The sequence below is a fragment of the Peromyscus eremicus genome, chromosome 5 (genome assembly GCF_949786415.1).
Source record: "Peromyscus eremicus chromosome 5, PerEre_H2_v1, whole genome shotgun sequence".
Classification (NCBI taxonomy): Eukaryota; Metazoa; Chordata; class Mammalia; order Rodentia; family Cricetidae; genus Peromyscus; species Peromyscus eremicus.
This window is the reverse complement of record NC_081420.1, coordinates 104,844,251-104,850,250: the sequence shown is the minus strand read 5'-3', so window position 1 is coordinate 104,850,250 and position 6,000 is coordinate 104,844,251. Positions and strand designations below refer to the sequence as shown.

The following is a 6,000-nucleotide window of genomic DNA, read 5'->3' as shown; positions in this document are numbered from 1 at the left end:
CCTCCTGGAGCTCCGCCCCAACCTCCTCTCACACACTTATGGAAACCGAGTGGAGACCAGGCAGAAACCCAGTGGAGACCCAAGCGCTAGATCAAGTCACAGAGCATGTGAGCAGCTGCCACTTCAGTATCCCACCCTCACACTAAGTGCAGCTGCCACACGAAAGTGAGAAAGTGCCCCAGGAGAGAGTCTCCAGCTCTTGAGTCCAGGGTAAGAAGACTGGACTCCTTTGAAAGGGAGACTGTGGCAGAGTTGCTTCAAGGGACAAAGGTTGTCACAGCAAGGTCTCTGCCCCCACCCCATACACCCTCACCCCCCCCACACACACACACTGTCCTCACTTAAGAGACTGGGGACAGTCAGAGAAGCCTACCTTCAACTCCTGGCTGGAGCAGCTCTCATCCCACTTCAAGCTTCAGGCACCAGAGCATCCACATCTGGAAGGAACACTGAGAATCTCCTACCCTGGTCAGTCTCGAGGGATTTTCTTTCTTTCTTTTTAAGCAGAAATGTCAACCAACAAGAGCTAATAATTAAAAACATTTAGGGTTTCCATGAGCAAATGGTTAAAATATTGGTTGCTTAAAAATCACCATGGTGGGAGTAGTTACAGCATGAAAAATGGCAAACTACAAATCTGAGACTCTTCCTTCCTTCAGTCTTCCTTTCTTTCCTTTTTCTCGCTTCACACTTTCCTCTTCCCTTCCTCCCCTCTTCTCTCTTACCTTTTCCTTTCTTTCTTTCCTTCTATGAAGGCTGGTTTACCAACACTCACTCACTCACTGGAGTGTGCATGCAGACAGGTGCCCCATCACCAGGGCATAGCTCAAAGAATTCTCACATACTGAGCATGCTCCTGCTGGGAAACACAGTCTTCCTACACCCAGGACTCCTTCATAGGCTTCTCCACTCACTATCCTGTGCCAGAGACAACCACAAATTAGTGTTGCCTATACGTCAAACTTTATTGGGATCATACAATATGTTCTTTTGTTCAATATTGTGTTGTACACTTTACCTGCCTCATTGAGTATAATTGTAGATCATGTATTCTCACCATCGTATAGTATTCCTTTGTGTAAATATACCCCAAGCAACTTATCTGTTCTACTCTAATGGCATCTGTGTATTCTCCAGTTTGAGATGATGAGTGAATAGCCATGCTGTGGTTATCCTAGCACAGTTATGTTGAAGAGAACATTCTTCAGCAATGAAAATGCTCTCTCTCTTCATTGTCCAGTATAAACATCCCAAGCCACATGTGGCCACGGAGCATCTAGAATGTGGCTAGTGCAACTAAAGAGCTGGATTTTTACATTTTAATTAGTTTGTATTTAGTAGCTGCCCATGGCCATCATGCTATACTGCCCAGTTCCAGTGAACATATAGAAAAGGCATCCCACCTAGGAGTGGAAGCTTGGACAGTAGGATATACATATGTTTAGTTTTCATAGGTAAAAGCTAAACATTTCTAAAGTGGCAATTCCAACCTGGCCTCTCACCAGCAAATCTGAGATTTCTGACCACTGTACACGCTGACAACAGTGGACATAGTCAAAATGTTTCATCTTAGCCACTCAAGTAGGAAACAGAGACAGTGCATGGTGGTTTTCATTTGAATTTCTAATGACTTAGTATAGTACTTTGAACATGCTCTTGTTAAAGGACCTCTCGAGTCTTTTGCCCATTTTTCCAATGTGTGCTTTTATTATTGATTTCTAGGCACTCTTTATGTATTGTGAATGACTCTATGGCTGGACATATTATTGCAAAAGTCTTCCTCCCTGGGGATTGCCTCTGGTTTTCATCATGGTTTCTTTGGATTAATAGAGCATGCCTACTTTTTTATCCATGAAATATGGGTTAATTTCATGTACATAATTATTGAGTTTATATTAAAAAATTTAGTTTATGCATATTTAACTGAACATGAGGTTATGAAATATCTTCTTGTACTCCTTAGGAGCAGAGGATTTTATCACTGCCATTCCAGAAATAAAGTTTCACAAACTTGAACGCCATAATGAACACTTTCAGTTCCATAGCAGTGTCGTGGAAGAGGTTTTATCTATTGTTACTGACATTTCAGATTTCGGTAAATACGTGTATAATAACATTGAAGAGAGCACTCAGGAAACAGTGTAAGCTTTTTCAGAATTTTCCCACTTTTCCAGGTAAAGAGGGATCCCCAATACTTTAAAGTGTTTACAGTGATCCTGACATTTGGAAGACATTAGAGGACATGTGGCCGTTACACACACATAGTTGTCGGCAGCACACTGTCAACCGTGGGGACAGCGGCGTTGTGGAGGAGTGAGATGACCAATTATACCTGCAGTAGTGATGCGCTGGCCTGCCTGCCAAGCGTAAAATCCAATTATCTACAACAACGTGACTATCACTGGCCCGGACAGTGCGTAATTTACAACTGAATTCGTATCTTCAGAAACCTGGCAAGTGGTCTTTAAGTTCTTCTAAAATATAAATGGCACTGAATGTTAAGTAAAAACACCGGACTTCAGTGGAAGGGGAGGCTAACACTCCCGGCCTGGCTCAGTACATGTTTAGCCGTCATTCCCGCGTCAGAGGTTGTTCTGTCTTAGCTCCTAAACTGGGATTTGAGAAATGAAAGGCCCAGCTGTACACAATTGTCTTCCTACAAGGCCAGGGGCATGGCAAGTTGGTAAAGCCCATTGGGGACAAAGGGGCACACAGCACCTTCCCTCTTTTCCACTTGACATTGGCTTTGCTGTCAATGAGAACGCAAAGACATAAAAACCAAGTGAGGTTCTGTCTCCCAGTTTAAGTTAGTAACCAGGAACGTGCCTTTCAGCTGCAGGAGTGGGATCCCAAAGTCACATGGCCAACACAGAGACAGGTAGCGGGAGGTGCCAGCGGCCACCTGTGAGCCATCATCCAAAGACACTCGGGTAAACAGCACACACTTCCTGTCAGCTGTGGCTGAGGACCGCATATTTCCGTCTGAAAGGGATTCCTGTGGGGCTTTTTGCTTATCATTTGAAGAAAGGCTGTCTTGGGCTGTCTCAGTGAGCGTGAGGCCTAGGTTTTAAAACTGGTTTTCCTGCATCCTCCCAGATGTGTTTGGCTGTTAGCGCCGGTTGACATGAGCCGCTGTAACGGGTGTCATGACTAATCGCTTGTGTAGCCAGCAGAGAACAAGGCTGTTAGGGTGAAAAGCGAATCATAGAAAAAGGATGATTCTGTGAAGATGAGGGGAAGGATGGTGTTGTGTCCTGGGATCTATTAACCAGCAGACAAACGGCTCAGAGAGGTGTTCTGCAAGGTCCTGGGGCACATTGTTAATGATGGGATGTATTCCAGAAGTCTTTTCTCAGCATCCCTGCCCACCTTGACCCTGTTCACATCTCAGTCCCTGGGCAATCCTTCAACCCCCTCACCATCCTACCCCTCCATGTGGCCCAAACTCCCATCAGAGTCCTTTACTTCAAGACAGACCCATTGTACAGTTTTTTTATTTTCAAGACAGGGTTTCTCTGTGAGGTTTTGGTACCTGTCCTGGAACTCACTTTGTAAACCAGGCTGCCCTCAAACTCAGAGATCCGCCTGCCTTTGCCTCTGGGGTGCTGGAATTAAAGGCGTGTGCCACCACTGCCTAGCCCATGGTACATTTTTAATGGTTAGAACATTTTGTGTCCTACTTAAAGGATCTGAAGTCATGAAGGTGTTCATGGATCCTTTCCTCTTCAGGTGTTATGGTTTTGCCCTTCACATTTATTTTTGTTTGGTTTTGCTGCAGTTGATGTTGTTGTTTTGAGATAGGGTTTCTCTGTGTAGTCCTGGCTGTCCTGGAACTCACTCTGTAGACCAGGCTGGCCTTGAACTCAGATATCCATCTGCCTCTGCCTTCTGAGTGCTGGGATGACTAATGGTGTATGCCACCATGCCTGATAACCATTCGCATTTAAATCTGCATCTAGGAAATAACTTTGGGATTTTAAGGTTTAAATCCATACATTGAACAGCTGTTGTGAGCCAGGCATCCCGTTAGTCAATGTGTTCTGATTAGCTCATGTCAGAGGACACTGCTCCAATTTTACAGACAAGTTGAAAGGCTCAAGGAGCTCAGTGGCCACCACTAACCAGAGGCAAGATTTGAACCCATGACTTTTGATCTTGCTCTGTAACTTCAGCTGGCCTAGTTCTCTTTCTACTAATGATATATTACCTTTAGTACACTGCTAACCTGTGTGTGGTTACTGGGGGAACTTTATGGATAAGGAGACAAAATTCTACCACCTTTAACGTGTCCCAGACTCAGATGTCTCAGAGTCCCATTCCAGGTCTGGACAGCAGGGACAGCAACTGTGGGATCTATAATTCCTCCCCACATGTAAAGGTGTACAGGAATTGGAAGGGATGGTGGGACATTTTTCATGTATCTTTATACTGTGAGTGTCCACTTTAATTACACTATTGCCAAAGAATACATTTTGTACATTTCAGTTTTTCTGAATTTATTGCTGCTTGTGCTGTGACCCACACATCCCGAAGCATGCCCCACGTGTGCTTGGATAGAACTGCAATCTTCTGTTGGTAAAGTGTTCTTTAAGTATCAATTATGTCAAGCTGGTTGCTAGTGTGCTTCAAGCCTATATATCCTTACTGAGCTTCTAGATGGCTGTTGCATTACTTATTGAGGCTGGGGCATTGAAATCCCCATGACTTTTAAGTTCTGGTAGCATCCTCTCTCTCTTTCATGTTTTGGGGGCACTCATTGTTTGGTACATGTGCCCAACAATTACATCTTCCTGATATACTGATTTGGCTCTAGGAAATGTCCTTGTCTCCAATAATATTTCTTGTCTTAAATTGAATTGTCTGAAATTAGCATAATTATGCCAACTACAGTCAGTGAGATGGCCCCATGAGTAGAGATTCTTGCCACCAAGCCTGACAGTCTGAGTCCCATTCCTGGGACCCACATGGTGGAGGGAGGGAACCTATTTCCACAGGTCATCCTCTGACTGCTACATATGTGCTGTGGCATGTGTATGTGTGCACACACAGAGAGAATAGATTAATTAAATAAGAATTTTTTTTTTAAGTCATGCCAGCCAGGTGTGTGGTGCATGCCTTCAATCCTAGCACTCGGGAAGCAGAGGCAGGCAAATCTCTTCTGAGTTCAAGGCCAGCCTTGTCTACAGAGCAAGTTCCAGGACAGCCAGGGCTGTTGAACAGAGAAACCTTGTCTTGAAAAACAAAACAAAACAAAAAATTATGCCAACTACTTGCATGGTATGTCTTCTCCCGTTCTTTTATTTTCACCTGTTTGTTTCTTAAATCTAGCTAAAAATGTGCTTCTTGTGGTCAATGTATAGTTGGCCTTGCCTTTTTATTTACTCTGGCACTCTCTGTTGCTCAAGTAATTAATCCATCCATATATTTTTACAAACACAAACTAATAAAAACATAAATGATGGAATAGTACAAGGGACATGTCAATGTGTGTTTTCCTTTTGTCTCATGTCTCTTTTGTCTGTGTATTCCTCCTTTACCTCTCTGCCATAAAGTAAATATATTTAATTTACTGGTTGTATTCTTCTGGGATTTTTTTAAAATTCTGCTAGTAATTGCTCTGAGGGTTATGCATGTGTCTTTCTGTACTGCAATTTATTTCAGAATAGTAGTAACTCAATCCAGTAAAATAGGGAAACTTGGATCGAATGCATCTTCCCCCATTTTTTGTGTTTTTATCATCATATTTACTGCCTCCATATATGATGTGATCAAAATGGCATCAGAATTTAATAATTGTATGGCCTTATGTCTTTTAAAGAAGCTAGGGGAAGAATCGGGAAGCTGAAGAGATGGCTCAGCAATTCAGAGCACTTTGGAAGGACCAGTTCAGTTCCCAGCACTCACATCTGGTTCACAAAGTGCCTGTGAACTCAAAGGGATCCAGTGCCTCTTTCTGGCCTCCATGGGCACCCACATCTGCTTACATACACACAGACACAC

General features: G+C 43.5%; 1 protein-coding gene across 2 annotated transcripts in view; it reads left to right on the top strand.

Annotated features, from left to right (window-relative positions):
• Positions 1 to 330: 330 nt before the first annotated feature.
• The window catches only part of Bean1 (brain expressed associated with NEDD4 1), a 32,646-nt gene continuing 26,976 nt past the window's right edge, over positions 331 to 6,000 (top strand). For both annotated transcript variants that reach the window (XM_059262626.1, XM_059262625.1), the window contains exon 1: positions 331 to 468. The gene's annotated coding sequence lies outside the window, so the exon portion shown is untranslated. The remainder of the gene's footprint in view (positions 469 to 6,000) is intronic.